The 23,188-nt window shown below is 41.1% G+C and overlaps 1 pseudogene; it reads left to right on the plus strand.

The window, feature by feature from the left end:
* Positions 1-442: 442 nt before the first annotated feature.
* On the plus strand, positions 443-21,305 carry LOC113898882 (annotated as a pseudogene).
* The last annotated feature ends 1,883 nt before the right edge of the window (positions 21,306-23,188 follow it).

The following is a 23,188-nucleotide window of genomic DNA, read 5'->3' on the forward strand; positions in this document are numbered from 1 at the left end:
GCAGCAAATGGCCTTTAGCAGTTATGTGAATCATGTAAATAGGATGAACAATGTTATTTTTAATAACAAAATAGTACATATTTTGGTATATGTTTGGAACTCAAGAGTTGAGCCTCCTATGGAGCAATAAAATTCATAGTGAATACTAAGTCTTTGCTTTCACACTAATTATAAATCCATTTATTTGTAATAGATCCTTAATATTAAAACTTAAAAACTATGTATTTTAAGACACTTTGTGTTCATTTTGAATTTCTAAAAATAAGCATGGGCTAGTTTTCTCTATAAACAGCTCATCTGAGACTTGTAAGCCCATCAATTTTGGGTCATTGACTTGTATTTCTCTGCTATCTTTCATTCCTATACGTGCTTTCTATTTTGGTTCTCTTTGATGGTCTCCCTGTGTTGTATTTGTTTTGCTCTTCAGGGCTGGTTTAGTCCGATGGACACCCCAGAGAAAATTCTGACTCAACAGACCTCTTCCAAAGGGTTGCAGAAGGTAAGTGAAGGCTACTCAGCCTTTGAGGACTGATATTGTGTGAGGCCATTGAGATGCTACTTGACAGGACCCCGCATCAACATGAAATGAGATCATGAAGCTAAAGAACACAGATGTGGTCCCACAGCCAGACTAGAGATGCAGATGTAGAGAATGGAGTTATGGACACAGCAGGGGAAAGAGAGGGTGGGATGAATTGAGAGAGTACCATTGAAATATATACACCACCATGTGCAAAACAGATAGCTAGTGGGAAGCTGCTGTATGGCGCAGAGAGCTCAGGTCGGTGCTCTGTGATGGTCTGGAGGGGTGGGATGGGGAGATGGGGGGGAGGCTCAAGAGGGAGGGGAAATATGTATACCTGTGGCTGATTCATGGTGATGTATGGCAGCAACCCACTCAATACTGCAAAGCAATTATCCCCCAATTAATAATAAATAAATGTAATAAAAGTAAAAAAGAGCGGGGGATATATGTATTGTTGTTGATCAGCGGCTCAATTGTGTCCAACTCCTTGTGACCCCATGGACTGCCACACACCAGGCTTCCCTGTCCTTCACCATCTTCCGGAACTTGCTCAAACTCATGTCCATTGAGTCGGTGATGCCTCCCAACCATCTTGTCCTATGTCGTCTCCTTATACTTATGGCTAATTCACGCTGTTCTATGGCAGAAACTAACACATTGTAAAGCAATTATCCTCCAGTTAAAAATATTTAAAAATTAGAAAAAGCAAAAAATGGAACAAAGTCTAACTTAAACTTGCCATAATTTTAATAAATGTATGGATGCAAAAGAAAGAAAGAAGTGGTCCACAGCTTCAGGCTGTGACCAGAGACCTGAAAGATCCCTCACCCTGCTCTCTCTTCCTTCCACAGTCTCAGCCTTTATCTGAGATCTGGGATCAAGGGTGGAAGAGCACTTTGTGCTGTTCTTTCCTCTCATACTTATTTTCCAACCCTTTCAGAAAAGGTATAACCCTCTTACCAAGCCCTCTCCATGACTGTAGCCACACATACCACACATAAATGAGTCTCCCAGTTGGGAGTGTCTGTGCTGACCCTGGGGATGTGTTGGTTGGGTGATAAACATCAGCATATGCCCTGACTTCTATGGGGCTACATGAAGGAGAGAAAACACAGATTCATGAACAAGCCCCATTCCTTCCTGTAAGACCCACCAGCGTTCTTGGCCTTCCCCAATCAATAGAAATTGATTCCAGACCAAACAAGAAATTCAGGCAAGGCTTTATTGGGGCTCCTGTTATAGCAGGAGGAAGCCAGAGAAAACAAGTTTCCCTTGCTCACTCCCCGAGAAGAGGGAGAGCTTGCTTCTTATATGAGGCGAGGGTAAGGATGTGTCCAGGGGTAGGGTAGAGAGGTGGCTTAGGTGGTCTGACTCCCCTTTAGCGGTGTTGCGTGCAGGGCGCATGCGCAGTCCCTGGCTTTTGCGTCAAACTACTTCTGCTCCCGGCTCTTCAGAAATGGCCGTGGGTGGCAGGGGTGGTGGTGGGAGGGTTGATCATTCTGTATCTTGCCCATAATTTGCCCCAACTGCACATGCATTCATTTTTAATTCTTTAGAGTTTCTATTTTGTGTGTCCTGGTGCAAGCATTGCAGCAAAGGATTCCAGGTTCCACGTCCCAGCCTGTTTGACTTATACTCAGCCTGCAACTAAGGTAAGTCGTTTCCCTGGGAAAACTGAGAGAAGTTGCACTTAAGATCTCAACTAGACAGAAGCCAAATGCTCAGTAAGGTAGTGTATGTGCTGGATGTTCAGCTTTGCTTGAAAAAACTTTTATAAACCTTTCCAAACATCCACATGGACCTAGTTTCTTATCTGCTAAAGGTTGATATCCAAATTTTTCCTCTTTTTGTTTTAAAATAATTTTCTGGTGTTTTATTAGTATTCTGACATTTAATTATGAGTTGTTAGAGTTGCCCTAGAAAGAAAATATCTCTGTTCAGACTTCAAGGGCTAATACAATAATACCACTTGCTTCATTAAATCTTGGGCATTTTAACCTCACAGCACACCGGGAGAAGAACTAACAGATTCACTACAGTGGTGGGTGGTCTCTGCTGAGATGATAAACAATACCTCTTTATATTTGAAGTGTCATTAATCATGCTGAGCCAATGTGAAGTGAAAAGGGGTAAAGTTATGGTTACTTTTGAAGGACCGAAGCACTGGTTTAAAAGATTGCTGAAGGAAAGACATATGTTTTTAAATGTGGGATTACTGGAGAGTTTTGCTGAATGCTATGAGCTTGGTAACTGGCAAACTGTTTTTTACTTCCGTGTAAGACATGCTCTAGGAACAAATCACACAGTTTGCTGAGGAGCTGCAAGACAGTTTGATTAACTTTCTTTTCTAGGACAAAAGGCTACCGTTTAACTTGAAGTCCTCAGGAAGCTATGTGAATTGAGTGATTCAGGCAATGATATTAATTTCATTTGAATTCCATTTGAGTTTATTGATTCCTTCATCTGGGAAATAAAAAAAAAAAAAAAAAAGAAGAAGCAGGGAGCAGCTGTGGAGGCAGTAACCCAGGTCTTCCAGATTTTTGTTGTAAATCATGGGAAGGGATATGGTCTAAATTGCTCTCATTTGTAAATGCTTCTAGGCTGTTCTTTACGTGAAAAATGGCTTATCTTTGAACTTCCTTTTTCTGTCTTTTGTTAAGATAAGACAGAAGCCTAGTGGCTAGCAATAAAGAAAATTGTACTAACCATTTAGAAAACATTTCTTTCCCAGGAGATGAGCTACATACAGATATGTTGAGCTTGTAATCAGTGTGAGCAGTGTTCTTCTTATCTGGGGGATGGGCTTTTGGACGATGCAGACCTGGAATGCTAGCATTTGTTGGGAACTCATAGCTGTAGGGAAGACAGCTGTGATGAATGATTCCCCAGCACCCCAGGTCTGGGGAACAAAAAGTTCACTTGCATTTCTGTTTATAAAACAGAATATATCTGGCAATAAATAATGCCTTCAACCTCGATATTTTTTTCCAGGCTAATTCATTCATTAATCAAACTAAACCATTATACTAAACCCCAAGGCTAATATGCTATAAAAAGTTCCCATCTATAGTGAGGACAGGTTGATTTGTGACTAAGATGGGGGAAAGAAGGATTATCTCATGTTTCTTTTATTTCCCCAAAGCTTGGTGTTTAAAACACATAAAATTCGTAATTTAAAACCCTCAATTCCTTGAGCTCGTTACATCTGATTGCTGCTCAGATAGCTTCTAGTATGCAAGGGGTCACTTGCTATGGTCTGAATGTGTGTGTCCCTCCAAATTTATACATAGAACACCTAAGGGGTGGTATCAGGGGGTGGGGTCTGATTAGGACCCCACCTAGGACATGATCCGGAGAAGGTGATGGCACCCCACTCCAGTACTCTTGCCTGGAAAATCCCATGGATGGAGGAGCCTGGTAGGCTGCAGTCCATGGGGTCGCGAAGAATCGGACACGACTGAGCAACTTCACTTTCACTTTTCACTTTCATGCATTGGAGAAGGAAATGGCAACCCACTCCAGCGTTCTTGCCTGGAGAATCCCAGGGACGGGGGAGCCTGGTGGGCTGCCATCTATGGGGTCGCACTGGAGTGGGGTGCTATTGCCTTCTCCAATATAAATGCTACATATAGCTAAAAGTTGAAACTCAACCACTTGGCCATAAAGAAGAATGAAATAATGCCATTTTGCAGCAACGTGGATGCAACTAGAGATTACCACACTAAGTGGAGTAAATCAGAAAGAGATCTCTAAGACAAACACCGTATGATATCACTTCTATGTGGATCTAAAATACGACACAAATGAACCTATCTGTAAAACAGAAACAGACTCATAGAGAACAGAAAAGAAAAGCTTGGGTGGGTGGGCTGGGAGAAGGTTGAATTGAGAGTTTGGGATTAGCAGATGCAAACTGGGATATATAGGATGGATAAACAAGATCAAATTGTACTGTGATGTACCATAATGGGAAAGAATTCTTTAAAAAAAGAATAGGGTTTCAAGAACACACACACAAAACTTAAAAACTTCTAGAGGAAACATAGAAGATCTTTGTGACACAGATGGCACATGTTTTGTAGATGAAAAATAGTAATTATAAAATATAGTCCATCAAAATACAAAATTTCCATGCATCAAAAGATTTCATTAAGATGATAAAAGAAAAAGTAGCTACAGCTGAAAGAAAATATTTCCAATACCAATATCTCATAAAAGACTCATACCCAGTATATATAAATAATTCCAACTACTAACTAATAGAAAATTGAGCAATCTTGTTAAAAAAAATTGCAAAAACCGAAACATACTTCACAAAAGAAATTATATGATTGTAATTATAAAAGTGGCCAATACACACTGATGCTAAACATCAGTGAAATGCGGATTAAAAGCATAATTTACAGTAACTGGAATAGCTCAAATTAGAAATAGAATACACAGACAATACTAAGTATTGGGGAAGGTTACAAATGCAACTCTCATGCACTATTGCTGGAAATGTATAAAGACAAGTACTTTGGGAACTGATCTGGTAGTTTTAACATATATTTAAAATATAATTTAACAATTCAACTCCTAGGGAAATAAAAATACACTCAGTAAAAAAAAAAATACAACAACACTGTACAAAGGACTTCCCTGGAGATCCAGTGGTTAAGACTTCACCTTCCAATGCAGAGAATGCATTTTTGATCTCTGGTCAGGGAACTAGATCCCACATGCCTCGGGGCCAAGAAAGCAAAACAAAAATATTTGGAAGCAATATTGTAACAAATTCAATGAAGACTTTAAAAATGGTCCACTTAAAAAAAAAAAAACTGTATAAGGATTTTCATAGCAACTGTTCCATAATTGTCAAAACTAGGGGAGAAAAAACTACTAAGGAAATAAATTGTTGAATTATATGATGGCATACCCATTCAATGAAATTCTACTGACCAATGAAAAGGAACAAACCACTGTATATCAGTTATCTGGGACTGTGTAACAAATCACTTCAACATATAGTGACTTAAAACAACTATGGTGTATTATTTCTGTAGGTTAAGAGTGGCATTTCTGCCTGGGCTGATTCTTGCATTTATATTCAGTTGCCTGGATGGAACCAAGAGAGCCTCACTCACCTCCTGGTGGCTTGATGCTGGCAGTGGGCTGGACACCTGCCTCCATGTGGCCCTTTATCCAGGTGGTCTTCCCATCCTCCAGGGGTACTCCCTATAAATGTGGCCTGTCTCTTCAGCAGGATAGCCTGAACTTCCTTATATGGCTGCTGGAGAAAGAAACGGCTACCTACTCCAGTATTCTCACCTGGGAATCCCATGGACAGAGGAGCCTGGCAGGCTACAGTCCATGGAGACGTGAAGAGTTGGACATGACGGAGCTCGCACGTTCACACCTTTCTTCCAAGACATAAAGTAGAAGCTATAAGCTCTATTAAGGCTTGGATTCAGAAGTCAAAGAATATCACTTCCATCACATTTTATTGGTCAATCAAGTCATAAAAGCAGTCCGTTTCATGGGGTAGTATATAGACCTAGTCACGTGATGGCAGGGGTAGCAATTTTCCATTATACAAGGATAAGATAACAGGAAAGGGAGTCATTGGGAAGCTGCTTTCACCATGGCCCCTCTTGTGATATGTATAAAACAGAGATTAATCTTCCAAATAATACCTTGACTGAAAGAAGACATTCACAGAAGAGTGAACAGTATATTATGCTGTTTATATTAAACACTGGAACAGTCAAAACTAAGCTGTAAGTCAGAAATGAGAATACTGATGGTTGTTTATTATGGCACTGGAGGTGGGGAGGTTGACTGAAAATTGGGACAAGGAAGCTTTCTGTAGTGATGAAAATGTGCTATGAATTTCAGATTATCTTCGTTGATATTAGTATTTCCTGTCCAAGAAACAAATCTTATAAATATTTCTTCATTGTTCATAAAATTCTTTTCCACTAATTGGATGGAACAGCAAACAATCAAATACCCTGTTTATTACTTCTATTAGAAGTTTATCTTGTAATGAATTATTGCTGTTATCATGCTCTGAAAATTTTTCGCTACAATTTGCTTCTCAGTGCCCCCATATATGTCTATTTATTTTGTTGTTCGTCTTTATTGCTTTTCTTATAGCCCATCAGCTTTTGAGCATGAAATCTATAGAAAAGGGAGAAATGACATAAGGAAGTTTTCCCCTCAAATTTTGTAGCTTCTGCTAGAGGAAGTGAGTTAATGAATAAATCTGGGTCTGTACATAACTTGAATGAACAGAAAATCAGCTTTTCCCTTTTACCACCAAACCAAAAAATGTTAACCTTTTTTAATTTTTAACATATATAAAAATAAATAGACAGTATAGTGAACCCATTCTCCAGCCCCAAACATAAACAGGCCAATCTTGCCTCATCTATATTCCTAGCCCCAGTGTTATTAGAGATGGGCCATCTTGTTATACTTACTCTTCAAAAGTAATCCGGGATAGCATATGTGTTTCATTTGTTCCATCAATCAGACGGATCTGAAAAGAAAACAAAACTATTATAAAATACCAAAGTAATTAATAACTTCTGGTCCTAAGAAGCAACTTTCCGTCTGATGAGATGCCGAGATGGAGCAACACGTGTTACACATTCACACAGATCTTGGTTCTCGTCTCTCGTAACTGCTATGTTGCCACACAACTGATGGCAAATGGTTTTCAATGACAGGTTGCAATTGTCCAGAACATATTTTATTGATTTAAGAAACTTACAAATAGATGATTTTCATTTGGCCAAAGGGAAAAAAAAAAAATAGCTTAAAACTGCTCATAGGATTTCCTTTTGTAAAAAGTGTGCATTGTTATTGCCAAGTGACCAGGGTAGAATCTACAGTAATGGAGTGGTAGGTGGTGTTTGGTTTGCCACTTCATTTTGTACGGATTCTCCCATTATTTCAAATTTTTTTTAAATGTTTGTATAAGTAAGTCACATTTGTTTTTTTTCACTTTGACATTTTTTCCAAGTCCTGACACAACAATGGATTAAATTCAATAACTACATAATTCCCACTAAATTTGTTTTATTTAAGAATTTCGCTTTCATTATGACCCTGAAGGACAAAACTCTCACTTAAAATTGAACAACTGTAACTACTCCAGGAATAATAGTAAGTTGTCTTTGGTCTTAAAATCCTGATTCAGTGTGCTTTGTTTGGCTTCACTTGCATATAAAACAAGTAAACACAGCCTCCTTGGATTCGGTGTCATCTCCAGGACTTGAGAATTCTCAATATGGTCATTCCGACTGAGCACTTGTCTCGTGTCGGTTGTGTCTGTCTCACTGAAAACAGTTTAAAACGATTCATGCAGTTTAGTGTTGGGCTAGCCTAGTCCGGATCTCAAAATAATTTAACCAGTTACATTTTTTTCTTCTCAAAATATCTATTTAAGACTTTTTGTTTATTTTGCATTCTGTTCATTTCTCTCTACATATTATAAGGATCACAATTCTGAAAACCTGCTGTCATTAACAATGTTGAACATTTTATTGCTTTCTGTAACAACATGAGGAAAGAGACATGGTTCCTAACAAAATCAACTTCTTCCTCAAGATAAGTGGTTGCTGACTGTCTTGAATGCTCTGGTGGACTTATAATTTCTCTCCTCTTTTTTTTAAAATTTATTTTAAAAATGTTTTTCATCGTGTACAATTGCTTTGCAACATTGCTTTACAATGTTAGCTTCAGCTATACAATGACGTGAATCAGCTATATGTATACATATGTACCCCAGGACATGGAAGCAGCCTATACATCCGTCAACGGATGAATGGATAAAGAAAATGTGGTTCATATATACGATGGAATATTACTCAGCCATAAAAAACAAAACTCAACAAAACTGGGTCATATGATGGAGATGTGGATGGACCTAGAGTCTGTCGTATGGAGTGAATTAAGTCAGAAAGAGAAAAGCAAGTATCATATGTTAATGCATATATGTAGAATCTAGAAAAATGGTACAGATGAACCTATTCACAGGGCAGGATAGTGATGCAGATATAGAGAACGGACTAGACATAGGCGGCACGGGGAGGGTGGGACGAACTGGGAGAAAAGGACTAACATACACACTTTCTCCCTTCTTAACTTTTCTTTTCTTTCACTGCTCTTCCTTCTGAAAGTATTCGCATTCTAGTAAATATATCTATCTTTTCACAATGTTGCTTCCAAGAGATTTCCATTTCCTTCAGACCCAGTAGGAGAATTTGGCCATTTTGAGGCCCGTACAGTCTTCTTTCTTTCAGAATAGGTTTTTGGCTTGCAGTAGGATACTTAATTTCATTTTATTTAAATTTTGGCATAGTCCATAACTCATAGCAGTGTACACAATCTGAATTTAAGGTTTGCAAAAGTGCATTTCAAATACATTTTAATTGCTCCTACCTTGTATAGAGCCATATAAATTGGTGATCAAACAACTTAAAAAAAAATTGAGGTATGGTTGATTTGCAGTGTCAGGTTAGCTTCACGTATACAGCAAAGTGGTTCAGTTATACATATATATCTATTCTTTTTCAGCTTCTTTTCCCTTAGGTTATTACAAAATATTTATTATAGTTCCCTGTACAGCAGGGAACAGTAGGTCCTTACTGGTTATCTATCACACAATTTCTATTTTACATATATTAACTTGTTGATGTATATGTGTAGGAACTTTTATCACTGAGACCCTCTATCCTTCGGGTCGTCTTACTGCTTTTAGACCATTTGTGTGCAGACTCACTATGCCAATGGCAATGTTATAGGTTGTTTCTTCTGGAACTACTGTCAGGACAAGATGTTGAGTAACAATAACAGTAAAGCTTGTTGAGTAACAAGTTAATGCATTGCAGAAAGCACAGAATGCCACACAGACATTTCAGATGCACGTGGTACTGCCACAGTTTTGCTCTATAAACATAAGAATTCTTATAAACTTATATTTGCATGATTCCCACAAAAAAAGAAACGTATAGAGTATTTAAAATTGTATATTCTGAATTATTTTCTCTCTCCCTGACAACACTCCCATTTGGGTAGGTATTGTAGTGAACCAAATTTTCCACTAACAATTTTGATTTACGGGTCTGATAATTAAAAGAGATTTCTGCAGACTAGCTTCGGTCCATACATTCCAAACCTTGTTTCTCCCACATGGCCCCCGTATCTAGGGCTGAGTGGTTAGAACACTTTCATGTTGCAGCCTCATCTCTGACCCTACACTTTGTGTTACAGTTAGGTGAGTCAGCCTGGTGGACAACGGTGGTTTTCCTGGAAGTCATCTTTATACCTGGATACCTAGCAATAAGTAACAATGCCAGAAGAGACCATAAGCTACATAAATATACTCCATTAAACCAAAAATATATGCTTCCTTTGCTCAGCTCCCTTTATCTGTATCTCCCAAAAGCCAGGCCACTCTAAAATCCCTGATATCACAGGGCAAGTATGACAAAGGAAAAATGAGTGGAAAGAGACAATTGTCTTAACTATCTTACTTTGAAACTTACAGTGAAACTATCTTACTTTGACATATTTTAGAAAAGCACATGACTAGGTGAACTCATTTCTAGGTTCTCTCCCAGGCCTTGGAAATGGTCCATTAAAAATGAGGGGCTCTGACATTTTGTCAGTTTTATAGTAAACCTGCTTTTGACCCCATCAGCAAATTACATCTCTAAATTACAGTTCATTGGTTACTCTTAATGTGTTGCTGATGACATTATATATACAATGAAGAAAAAAATCAGAATTAGAAACTTATTTGACTCCTGATTTAATGGTTTTAGATCAATCATTAACACTCATATAATTACAAAATTATTTAATAATAAATGAACAGCAGTAACTAACACATGAGAAGCTCTTTTGCAGGCTGTATGATCTACACTTCAACACTATGAGATAGGTGTACTGTTACAGGTATTATCATCCCTGTTTCAGAGATGAGGAGACAGAGGACAGAGAGGATACGTGATTTGTTCACAGTCACGGAGTTTTAGTAGAGGATCTGAAACAATTTCTATGAGCAACGTTATGGAACTTCTATGGTGGCTCAGTGGTAAAGAATTTGTCTGCCAATGCAGGTGACATGGGTTTAATACCCTGGGGTAGGAAATGGCAACCTACTCCTGTATTTTTGCTAGGATAATCCCATGGATAGAGGAACCTGGCAGGCTATAGTCTATGGGGTCCCAAAGAGTCAGACATGACTAAAGTGACCGAGTTCTCATGAGGAATTCTATGACAGAGACCCAAATGTCTTCTTGTCCAGGCAGGAAGGATACATGGGGGGAGGGGGGTATGGTTGTAATGAGACCAGTCACTCACTCCCTAGGGACTGGTGAGACTGTCTTGAACTGGAAAGCTCAAGGCCATCTAAGGATCAGTAATCAGACCCAAGGGATTGTGGCCCCGTGCTAACACAGGCCCAGACTTTCTGATTTTTCAAGAGAATACAAAAACATAAAAGTTTGTGTGTCACTGTGTATAATCTCCTAATTGTAAAATACTGAATCCATTTTATTTATTTTTTGTTTGTTTCTGATCTCACTTTTTAATCAACACTAAGGCCTTAAGATGGTAAAACATCTGCCTACAATGTGGGAGACCCGGGTTCAATCCCTGGGTCAGGAAGATCTCCTGGAGAAGGAAATGGCAACCCACTCCAGTATTCTTGCCTGGAGAATCCCATGGATGGAGGAGCCTGGCAGGCTACAGTCCATGGGGTCGCAAAGAGTCGGACACGACTGAGCGACTTCACTCACTCACTCAAGGCCTTTTAACATTTAGCTTCCTTCTTTCTCGAATGTTTCTGAAGACATTCAATTCCCAGGGCCCTTGGAATAATAAAATCCACCTTCCTTTGTTTCAATAGTTTAGGAATGATCACCACCCTCTTCCATGTCTTCATTTGTACCAAAACAACAACCTACATAAAAGTGACAAGAATTTCACCGTCTCGGTGCAAAGACCTTATGTAAAGAACAAAACCAGGGATGAAACATCTTTATCAACAACTGCCAGCTCAAAAACTCTTCCATTTTGGGCAAATATATTAATCTGTGTACTTGCTGAGGCTGCCTCGGACTCCAGCCTCTGGAAATTAGAAGTGCTGATGAGGGGGGTCAGCATCACATGGCAGGTGGACCCGGCTGCCTATTGCAGTTTTATTGTTCTTGAATCAGTTTTTAAAAAGAAAAACAACAAGTGGGCCAAAAAAAGGACTGTGCTTCTAGCCCTGCTCTGAGGCCAGGACTACTCAGCCACAGTTCAGTTCAGTCGCTCAGTCGTGTCCGACTCTTCGTGACTCCCTGAATCGAAGGATGCCAGGCCTCCCTGTCCATCACCAACTCCCAGAGTTCACTCAGACTCACGTCCATCGAGTCAGTGATGCCATTCAGCCATCTCAGCCTCTGTCGTCCCCTTCTCCTCCTGCCCCCAATCCCTCCCAGCATCAGACTCTTTTCCAATGAGTCAACTCTTCGCATGAGGTGGCCAAAGTACTGGAGTTTCAGCTTCAGCATCATTCCCTCCAAAGAAATCCCAGGGCTGATCTCCTTCAGAATGGACTGGTTGGATCTCCTTGCAGTCCAAGGGACTCTCAAGAGTCTTCTGCAACACCACAATTCAAAAGCATCAATTCTTTGACACTCAGCCTTCTTCACAGTCCAACTCTCATATCCATACATGACCACAGGAAAAACCATAGCCTTGACTAGATGGACCTTTGTTGGCAAAGTAATGTCTCTGCTTTTGAATATGCTATCTAGGTTGGTCATAACTTTCCTTCCAAGAGGTAAGCATCTTTTAATTTCGTGGCTGCAGTCACCATCTGCAGTGATTTTGGAGCCCCCAGAAATAAAGTCTGACACTGTTTCCACTGTTTCCCCATCTGTTTCCCATGAAGTGATGAAGCCACAGTTAGTTCTTTGCATAATCACAGTGTATAATCTGTATTTCTACACTCTTTTTTCCTTTGCTTCCCTTGTGGCTCAGTTGGTAAAGAATCTGCCTGCAATGCGGGAGACCTGGGTTTGATCTCTGGTTTGGGAAGATCCTTGGAGAAGGGCAAGGCTACCCACTCCTGTATTCTGACCTGGAGAATTCCATGGACTACAGTCCATGGGGTCACAAAGAGTCAGACACAACTGAACGACTTTTGCTTTCACTTTCACTTTTTTCCTTTTACTACTCAAAGTTTTGTAGGTTGCTTTCACTGCTTAGCATTTTGCTTTTCCTAGAGCAGTTGCTTAAATAAATGAAGTTGGTTTGTAAGATTCTCTGACTCAGAAGTGGAGCTTGACCTGTCTAATCAGGATGCTCTATGGGAGGGAACACAAGAAAAGGTAACATACAGCAACATTCAGCCGTTTACCACAGGTGATATGGTGCTATCTACCTGTAAAAAGTATTAATTTTCCCTCTGGGTACTCCTTATTGGTCAAATATTAGATCAACCTAGGAGTAAAGAAATATAGAGAAGGACATAAAATGCTGATCAAAGGGGTGGGGTGGGGTGGGAGTTGGGAGGGAGGTTCAAGAGGCAGGAAACATATACATACCTATGGCTGATTCATGCTGATGTATGGCGGAAACCAACACCATATTGTACAGCAATTATCCTCGGATTAAAAATGAATAAATCAAAAATAAAAGGGAATCAGAAGACCTCTGATCTATTACTACTTCCAAATAAGCATTTAGATATGCTACAGTTAAGTACAACTAAATATTAGTAATTATTAAAGTTAAACATTAGATTGTTCAAGTTTACTTTGAACCATTATAATAATTGATATAATAACTTTGTGTATAGAATACTGTTTGAAATCAAGTGGTTTATAGATTAGTAAATATGTTTTTGTTATATTTATATTCAAATGGTACTGGTAATAAAATTTCATATATATTTTTTCTACAAAAAAAAATCAGTAATTAGCAGTCATAAACATTTCAAGCCCCAAGGCACCTGTCCCACTTTAATGTCCACCATATGAAATACGGAATTGCTTTCTAAAAGCACACAGCCAGATCATTCAATAGGATCCTAAACAACCTTTGCCCCAGTTATCTTGCAGCCCAGAAATCAACACTGTTACCAGCAGACCTCAGAAATAAAAACTTAGTACTCATGCTGTAAACAGGTGTAAATCCCTGAAAGCACAGTGAACCCAGTAATGTGATGGTTTCCACTCATTTCATTTTATCTATTCTATTTTTTTATTTTTGATTGTATGTTTCATACTTGCAGTGATCAAATGCTTGTGTCAAGTGGTTGAAATTATTGGTTCCAGACATTCCAGTGAACTGGCTACTGACATCTGCCTGCTCTGATTTTTGAGCTCACTGTATCTGTGTGTATCACTGGGGTTCACACGTACATGGAAAGCAGGCTTTTCCAACATGGAAGACAGAGGGAGACTCACCTCCTGTACACAGCGGCCGCGGGCTCTGCTGCTGTCATTTTGCATTCGGGTCTGTTCTGTTTCTTCAGAAACAGCCCAAGTGTGTGATTATGCACTTCTGGAGCCTCGCCAGCTCACTCAGGAGTTTCTGGCCCTCTGGTGTCTGTCCCCTAAGGCAGCAAACTCGATTGACTCAAAGAGCTGTTAATTAAGTGAATTATGTCTGGTCAGGAATTTATGAACAAAGAAAATAGAACTGGAAATGATAACTGTGCCCTCACAAAAGACTGAGTAAGCGATATACAAATTAAACAAAAAACCCCAACCCAACCAAAAGAATCTCTTTATAAGGATTTTCCCTCTCCTCTGAGTTTAGTTTTTCTCTCTAACCCAATTTGACAGAATACACTTGTTCTTTAGTGAGATGTTCTCATCCCAAATGTGCTTATAATCTTGGGCAAAATGCAGAGAAGAGCTGAGAGGAATATAAACACTGTGTATTCTCTCTACAGAACCGTTGAAGGAAATGCTGTTTACTTGGAAATAGAGTTCCAGAAAGTATGTCTGCCATCTGTAGTCCAGATGATGGTGGCTGTGGTGATGAATTAAACATTTAGAAATAAAAGCTAGTGGTTGTTTCTGTTTGTGAGGATAAGGCAGTTGAAATATTGTTTCATTACTCTTAATGCACAAAATAGCTAGAACTTGTTTATGCATTATATATTCATAACTTAGAAGACATTTAAAGAAAGACACAATAATTGTGGATTTTTGAGAGTGTGTCTTGGCACAATTTCTGCATAAGCTCTGATGCAGACATAATTTGCTAAGCCATGGAGACTGCTAGAAATTTGAAAGCACTCTTATTAACACCATGACTTACTCTTTAATGAGGGCCCTTGCTCTAAGATCCACACACCTGACATGCCTCTTGAGAAACCTCTATGCAGGTCAGGAAGCAACAGTTAGAACTGGACATGGAACAACAGACTGGTTCCAAATAGGAAAAGGAGTACATCAAGACTGAATATTGTCACCCTGCTTATTTAACTTATATGCAGAATACATCATGAGAAACGCTGGGCTGGAAGAAGCACAAGCTGGAATCAAGATTGCTGGGAGAAATATCAATAACCTCAGATATGCAGATGACACCACCCTTATGGCAGAAAGTGAAGAGAAACTAAAAAGCCTCCTGATGAAAGTAAAAGAGGAGAGTGAAAAAGTTGGCTTAAAGCTCAACATTCAGAAACCAAGATCATGGCATCTGGTCCCATCACTTCATGGGAAATAGATGGGGAAACAGTGGAAACAGTGTCAGACTTTATTTTGGGGGGCTCCAAAATCACTGCAGATGGTGATTGCAGCCATGAAATTAAAAAGCACTTACTCCTTGGAAGGAAAATTGTGACCAACCTAGAGAGCATATTCAAAAGCAGAGACATTACTTTGCCAACAAAGGTCCATCTAGTCAGGGCTATGGTTTTTCCAGTGGTCATGTATGGCTGTGAGAGATGGACTGTGAAGAAAGCTGAGCGCCGAAGAATTGATGCTTTTGAAGTGTGGTGTTGGAGAAGACTCTTGAGAGTCCCTTGGATTGCAAGGAGATCCAACCAGTCCATTCTAAAGGAGATCAGTCCTGGGTGTTCTTTTGAATGACTAATGCTAAAGCTGAAACTCCAATACTTTGGCCACCTCATGTGAAGGGTTGACTCATTGGAAAAGACTCTGGTGCTGGGAGGGATTGGGGGCAGGAGGAGAAGGGGACAACAGAGGATGAGATGGCTGGATGGCATTACCGACTCGATGGACATGAGTTTGGGTAAACACCAGGAGTTGGTGATGGACAGGGAGGCCTGGTGTGCTGCAATTCATGGGGTCGCAAAGAGTCGGACATGAATGAGCCACTAAACTGGACTGAACTGAACTTGCTCTAAGATAGAGTGATTGTTTCATATGCTGCCACTCACAAGCGTGTATCAATAAGCTCACCGTGAATATCCCCATTCTTGAAGCTATGAAAGAACATTTAGAAAGCTGTCCATGATTCTTTACTAAGTGAGATGCAAAGAAAGCTAAATGGTTATGATTCCTGAGCACTGCCCTTCAAGAACAGGCTGTCTAAAAGGGACTTGTAAAAGAACAGGACAATGAAAATTGTACATTCATAAGATATTCATAAAATCAAGGTGCACAGAAGTGTTTTGGTGGTTTTTTAAAAATAAAAAATTTGTTTCAGTTGGTGAAGGCAAAACAAGCAGAGTAATGGTCTCAATCATCGTGCTCAATCATGTCTGACTCTTTGCGACCCCATGGACTGAGGCCCGGCAGATTCCTCTGTCCATGGGATTATGGGATCCCAGCAAGAATAATGGAGTGGGTTGCCATTTCCTACTCCAGGGGATCTTCCTGATCCAGGATTCGAACCTGCTAACCGACATCTCCTGTGGCTCCTGCATTGGCAGGAGGATTCTTTACCACTGAAATAAGGCCAGAATAATGGTAGAGGAATCATTACCTTTCATCCAAAGTCAAGACAATTCTGGTATGAAATGAGACTTCAAATGCTGTTTGTACAATCAAGAAGATTGAGAAGGAGACATACAGGCCAGAAAATGAATGACTGAAAGCAAGTTGGACTTGGGGTGTGGTGATATGTAGAAATGGCCAGGATGCGGGGTGGTGGCAGGGGTTGGGGGGGAAGCCATGGTTATAATGGGACCACTCAGTCACTCTCCAGGGACTGGCAAATTGAAGAGATTGAATTGGAGAGCTCAAGGCCATTCAAGGGTCACTATTCAGACCCAGGGGGTTGTAGTCCTATGGTAATACTGGCCCAGACTTTCAGATTTCTCAAGAGAATATAAAAATATAAAAATGTGTGTGTGTGTGTGTGTGTATAAACTGTGAATTATAAGACATTGGGAGGTGGTGAGCCAAATTCAAGAATATAAAATTGAAGCAGGCTGTCTATCTGTAACTCAAGATACTTAGTAAAAGTTTCTAGGTTTGGGGGAGTTAAAGGATGTCCCAATCTTCTTTCTGATCTATCTACTCTTTCTTATGAATCTTTGCACTTCTCCGCCACTAACCAAAACAATTGGCCATCCCAATCAAACAACAAATGTTCCTGATTGAAGATTCTAGCAAAGAAGTGCTTGAAGTGATGCCGTATGGGTTCAGGGTTGGATGGGGAGGGTGTGGGTTCTGAAGGCAGGTTGAGTAAAGCATCCTATCCGATAGCTGAAGCTAGCTCCTATAGTATCATGAAAGCGAATCTAGCTCCTGTAGTATCATGAAAAGTTACTCAGTCATGTCTGACTCTTTTGTGACCCTATTCACTGTAGCCCGCCAGGCTCCTCTGTCCATGGGATTTCCCAGGCAAGAATACTGGAGTGGGTAGTCATTCCCTTCTCCAGGGGATCTTCCTGACCCAGGGATCGAACCCAGATCTCTTGCATTGCAGGAGGATTCTTTACCATCTAAGCCACATGGAAGCCCATAGTATCACAAGAAAAAATTAAATTATCAGGAATTTTGTCAGCCAGTATAGCCATTATAAAAATTATATTAAAAATACAATTACATAAATTATATAAAAAACAAAGGTAATAAATGCTCACACCGTTCCACTCTCTGATTATGTCAGTACATTTTACTGTTATCTATGCTCTTGAGGACACTTTCTTACACTGTCACTGTACGATGGAAGTGCTGCAGAATAATGTGCTTCGGGGCCTCTTTTCCCAGGGCTGCCCTCAGTGTTAACATGCTGGTGGCTGGAAATCAGCTACACTGATAAACATTTACCAACATATCACTGGTCCTTGCTACAATATACCATCTCTAAGGGTGAGCTTGCCTTTTACATCAGAGCTGGCTTTACAGGCAAAATAAAATCCCATTACAAAGTACAGTTACAGATATAGAAAACAAATTTATGATTACTAGGGGGTAAGGAAGAGGAGAGATAAACTTGGAGACTGGGATTGACATATACACACTTGTTATTGTTCAGTCAATAAGTTGTGTCCGACGCTTTATGGCCCCATGGATTGCAGCACGCCAGGCTTCCCTGTCCTTCACTATCTCTTGGAGTTTGCTCAAACTCATGTCCACTGAGTCGGTGATGCCATCCAACCATCTCATCCTCTGTTGCTCCCTTCTCCTCCTACCTTCAATCTTTCCCAGCATTAGAGTCTTTTTCCAATGAGTCAGCTCTTTGAATCAGGTGGCCAAAGTATTGGAGCTTCAAGCATCCGTCCTTCTAATGCATATTCAAGGTTGATTTCCTTTGGGATTGACTCATTTGATCTCCGTGCTGTCCAAAGGACTCTCAAGAGTCTTCTCCAGCACCACAATTTGAAAGCATCAATTTTTTGGTGCTCAGCCTTCTTTATAGTCCAACTCTCACATCCATACATGACTACTGGAAAAACCATAGCTTTGACGATATGGACCTTTGTTGGCAAAGTGATGTCTCTGCTTTTAAATATGCTATCTAGGTTTGTCAGAGCTCTAGGTAACTAATAAGGACCCACTGTATAGCACAGGGAACTCTACACAATATTCTGTAATAATCTGTATGGGAAAAGAATCTAAAAAAGGAGGGCAGGATGTGTGTATATGTATAACTGATTCACTTTGCTGTACATCTGAAATTAACACAATGTTGTAAATCAGCTATATTCCAATGAAAAATTTTTAAACAAAGAAATAAAACTTGGAAAGTAAGAAGAAAAAGGAGATAAGGAAATGCAGGAAGGGGGTAGGAAGAATTGCCACTCAGTTGCTGATATGATATTCCATTGGTCCCTGAGATGGGCCTGGAGCTCTGAAATGATGATTAAATTCTCATCCAATTCCTGAATAAATGCTTCTAATATCAGGCAACTGAGAAGCAAATTGAAATGACATTATTAGAAATAAGTGTCTATGTATAATTTGCAGTCTCTGCCTGAAAGAAGAGATTTCATCATCTGTATTCATTGCTTTTGAGACTACTAAACTGAATCTGATATTTCTTCATGTTAAATTGAAGGCTGTAGTTATCCAAATGCTGACAGGTTGAGTTATTGGCTATTTTCAGGGCCCATGGAAAGAGTCTCCCATTAATAACATTCACTGTGTACATTGGTAGCAGAGAATTACTTAGAGCTATCAAATGTGTTATTACAACTTATCCTGTATGCCCTAAAGAAGACATTTTTGACTTGTGGGGGGAAAAAGGATATTTTCAGGGAGTTGACAAATGACAAAATAGCATGGCCTATAATAGGGGGAGAGATGTAGTAATGCAATTCTATAATAACTCAGTTAGAATCTGCCACTCCTTTTTTGGTTGTTTTTCAACAAGGTTTACAATCCTCATCTCTCTTGCTCTCTCCCTCTCTCTCTCACACACACACACAATGAGATGAAACCAGAAAACGAGAAGTCAGATGGAGAAATTTGTTTAAAATGTTGATTTATCATGTGGGCTGAAAACTCCCTACCAAAAAAAATTGACCATTTCCTTTATTTTCTACTGAGAAATCACAACTGTCAGTTTAAGTATACAATCGTGTATTATGTGCCCTTAATGCACATTAAAAAAAAAAGAAAGAAAATGTTTTTGAAAGTTCTGATTTTAAATACAAAAGCAATGGTGTAGGGATAAACATGGGGTTATAACACATGGTATGGGTAGCCTTATTTGGCAAATAAGGCTCTCACACTTCCTTTTCAGGGTGTGATTGCTGCATAAATAGTTCTCAAGCCTTTTGTATATTTCAGCCCAAGAACTATTTTCACAGATTCTCTATAGACCATTGTGGACACAGCCTTCATATCTGATGGCTATATGGACATAACTGTATTCCATACTCCCACAATACAGAAACAACACAGGCACAACCCAAGAATGAGTTGAGAAATGACGATGCCTTTTGATGCCTCTCATCCATATGATTGACATACATGTTATAATTCCTGTGTCGCATGTACTCCTGCTGGGCACTAGGAGGGACCCAGGAATAATATACCCAATTCCTGTGGCAAGGCATCTTTAAGTAACTGGCGAGAGACATAAAAAAAATGGCAAATCACAATATAGTAAGGGAAGTAATTTTGTCATAAAGATATGGAGAGCAGTGCTGTGGAATTCTCAGAATGGACAGATCCACCCTTCCTGAAGTCAGGGAAGACTTCACAGAGAGCTGGACCCTTAAAGGCATAGGATTTCGCCAGACAAAAAGGAGAAAAGGTCTGGAATGAATAAAGTTCTGCTGCTGCTAAGTTGCTTCAGTCGTGTCCGACTCTGTGCGACCCCATAGACGGCAGCCCACCGGGCTCCTCCGTCCCTGGAATTCTCCAGGCAAGAACACTGGAGTGGGTTGCCATTTCCTTCTCCAATTCTAAAAAGTAAATGCTCTAAAAACACAGTCAAAGCTTTCCCCCACGTGGGATCCTGCAGCAGGGTGGCGGCGCTGCTGCGGGCAGGCTGGTACCGTGCCCACGGAGATGGTCTGCAGCGGAGTCCACCTCCGGTCCAGCCAGAACCTGGTGCTGCTACCAGCCGAGCGGAGAGCGGACCCTGTCCAAATCCTGTGCCTTGGGAAACAGAAACGGCTTTCTCTCTCGCTGGCTTCTTAATATCACACAGGAATTAGCCAAAAATAAAGAAATGAAAGAAAGTTAAAAAAAAAAAAAGTTCTGAGACAAGGCCAGGAAGCCAAGGAGACACAGAACCATCGAATCGGAAATTCTGAGAAGGAAAGAGGCGATCAGGAAAGAAGCTGGGGGAGATCACAGGCAGCGGGAAGGAGAGTCTTGATGAAGTCAGTCAAAGTGACCTTGGCGGGAAAATCAAGGAGGGTGTCGAAGAAGCAGCCACGACAGCTGAGCCGTCGCCGAGTTGTTGTCCAAAGGCAGGGAGAAGCTCTACTGGACTGCCACCCTCAAAGCCGCCTGCCAGGGTGTGGAGTCCCTCTAGAAGGAGACAGACCAGAGCATCCCTGGCAGACTGGGCCTACCTGCGGCCAGAGAGAAGTTGAAGGAAGAGGAAGTGTTTGAAGCCAACGAGGAGGCACTGGAGGTTGCTGCACAAGGACTCCAAGTGGGCCCAGCAGCTGAAGGACCTCAGGGACAGCAATGTGGTGCTTGATTGGTTCTTTGAGATGAAGATGAAGTGTGCCAAGAGCAACAACGCCTTGGGCTGGGTGTCCCACAGTGCTGATAGTCAAGGTCAAGGACTTGCTGACAGTCAAGGTCACAGCAAGATGATGGATGCAGAGGCCTGTGCTAATCACCACCTTCCAGGCCCAGTTGGTGATGGTGATCAAGAACCCCAAAGGCGAGTTGGTTGAGAGCGACCTGGACAAGGTACCGCTAATGTTGTACATGCGGGTGCTCTGCCCAGACCAGGATGAGCTGAAACCCTCTGTCTCCTGGTGGCTCCCGGACATCTCAGCCTCCAGCAGAGAGCAGCTCCTATGAGCAGGGTGGCCACAACTGAGGCCTCCCGGACTGACCCTCACTCAGGACACACGGGGTACTGGTGTCCATCTGCAGCAACCAGATCTCTGGGGATAGGACCGTCAGCTCTGTCACTGCCCTACCAGGCTGGCTGCAACCCCAGCTGAATGGGGCGAGGAGGGGACAGTCTGCACTGCTGCCCTGCCCCTGGCAGGCTAGTGGCTGCTGGGCCACAGGCGCACAAACCAGGCAGGGCCCAGAGGCTCCCAGCCCCGAGACTCCCTCCCAGGGCTGAGCCGTGGGGGCTGGGCCCACTGGCCACATCAGCCAGGCTGTTTAAGCTCCTTTTTTTTCCTTAACAGTGCCCTGGTTATCCGGAATATAAGCCAGATTTGGAAATAATAAAACACCAAAGTAAAAAAGAGCAAAAAAAAAAAAGCTTTTCCTGATACCAGCATGCAGAGCACACAAAAGACCTTTTCAGATCCCTGAACCATCCATCTGAAGTCTTGGGTTCTTACTGCAGCAGAGCCTAGATTCTTCTTTCCAGTACATTTGTATGATGGTCTTGTTGGAGTCACAGATCCGATCACAGTATGTGAAGGAGAGGATGGAGTTTCCTGAAAAGAGAAGAAACTCCTGGAATCAGTCATCTTGGGAAATACTCAGGCCTTGGATAAGAAATAAAGATTTTGTAAGCCACTTAGGAGAGAAAGTTTTCCTTCTCTCTGGGGCTAAGGTTCTAAGGCAGGGATATTCCTGGAGCTTTTCTGCTATTGGGATGAGGGTAGGGCCTCGCTGATGGTTCAGAGGATAAAGAATCTGCCTGCAATGTAGGAGACCCAGGTTTGATCCCTGGTTCTGGAGGATCCCCTGAAAAAGAGAATGGCTACCAACTCCAGTATTCTTGCTGGAGAATTCCATGGACAGAGGAAGAAGCCTTCCAGGCTGCAGTCCATGGAATCACAAAGAGCTGGACACGACTGAGCGACTAACACACACGAGTAAAACTAAGACATTCAGCATCAGACGTACCCTCTGTCACTGGCCTGCCTTCTTGATCTCTCTGAGTCACAAGCTGCAGTTTCATGCTGCAGATGGAAATTTTCCATGAGGATTACTCAGTAGGAAACATGTCATTCTGTCTGCATGGTTGTCATCAGGTTCTGTTCTGTAACAGCTAGGCTGCAACATTAGCTGCAGTAACAAACAGCCCCAAAACCTCTATGGCATAAAACAGGGAACATTTGTTTCTTGTTTATCTACATGTTTAATGCAGGCATGTGCCTTGTGTGGCCTCTGCTTAAAGCTGTTATCTTTTCAGGCCCTTAAACCTGCCCCCCACCCCAGGCCAGCAGTGGTGGATGTGACTTCCGCTGGTCCAAAGTAATGCCACACATGGGCAAAGGCAGCAGAATGATGGTGGCCACAGACCCCAATCCCATATTCCAAAGGAATCACTTGAGTCTTTGGATGAAGGGTATATGGTTTTAATTAGGAAAATGATAATCAAATTTGAAATGTACTGAGCAGGCAGTTAGCTTTCCTGACAAAATAACTCTGTAACGATGGTCTGGTCATAGGAAGGTGAAGAAAGAGAGATGATGGAATAAGCAGAGAAGAGAGGATGAGTGAAGCTTGAGAAGCAAATAGAGACATAAGAGAAGTGAAGGCAAGAAGGAGATTCATGAGCGTGAGTATTGCCCATCTTCCCCCGAGGTGGCTTTGGCACAGCTTTCTCCTCCTCCTCTGATGCTCCATGGTTGTTCATTTC

Source organism: Bos indicus x Bos taurus, chromosome 9 (assembly GCF_003369695.1).
Source record: "Bos indicus x Bos taurus breed Angus x Brahman F1 hybrid chromosome 9, Bos_hybrid_MaternalHap_v2.0, whole genome shotgun sequence".
Lineage (NCBI taxonomy): Eukaryota > Metazoa > Chordata > Mammalia > Artiodactyla > Bovidae > Bos > Bos indicus x Bos taurus.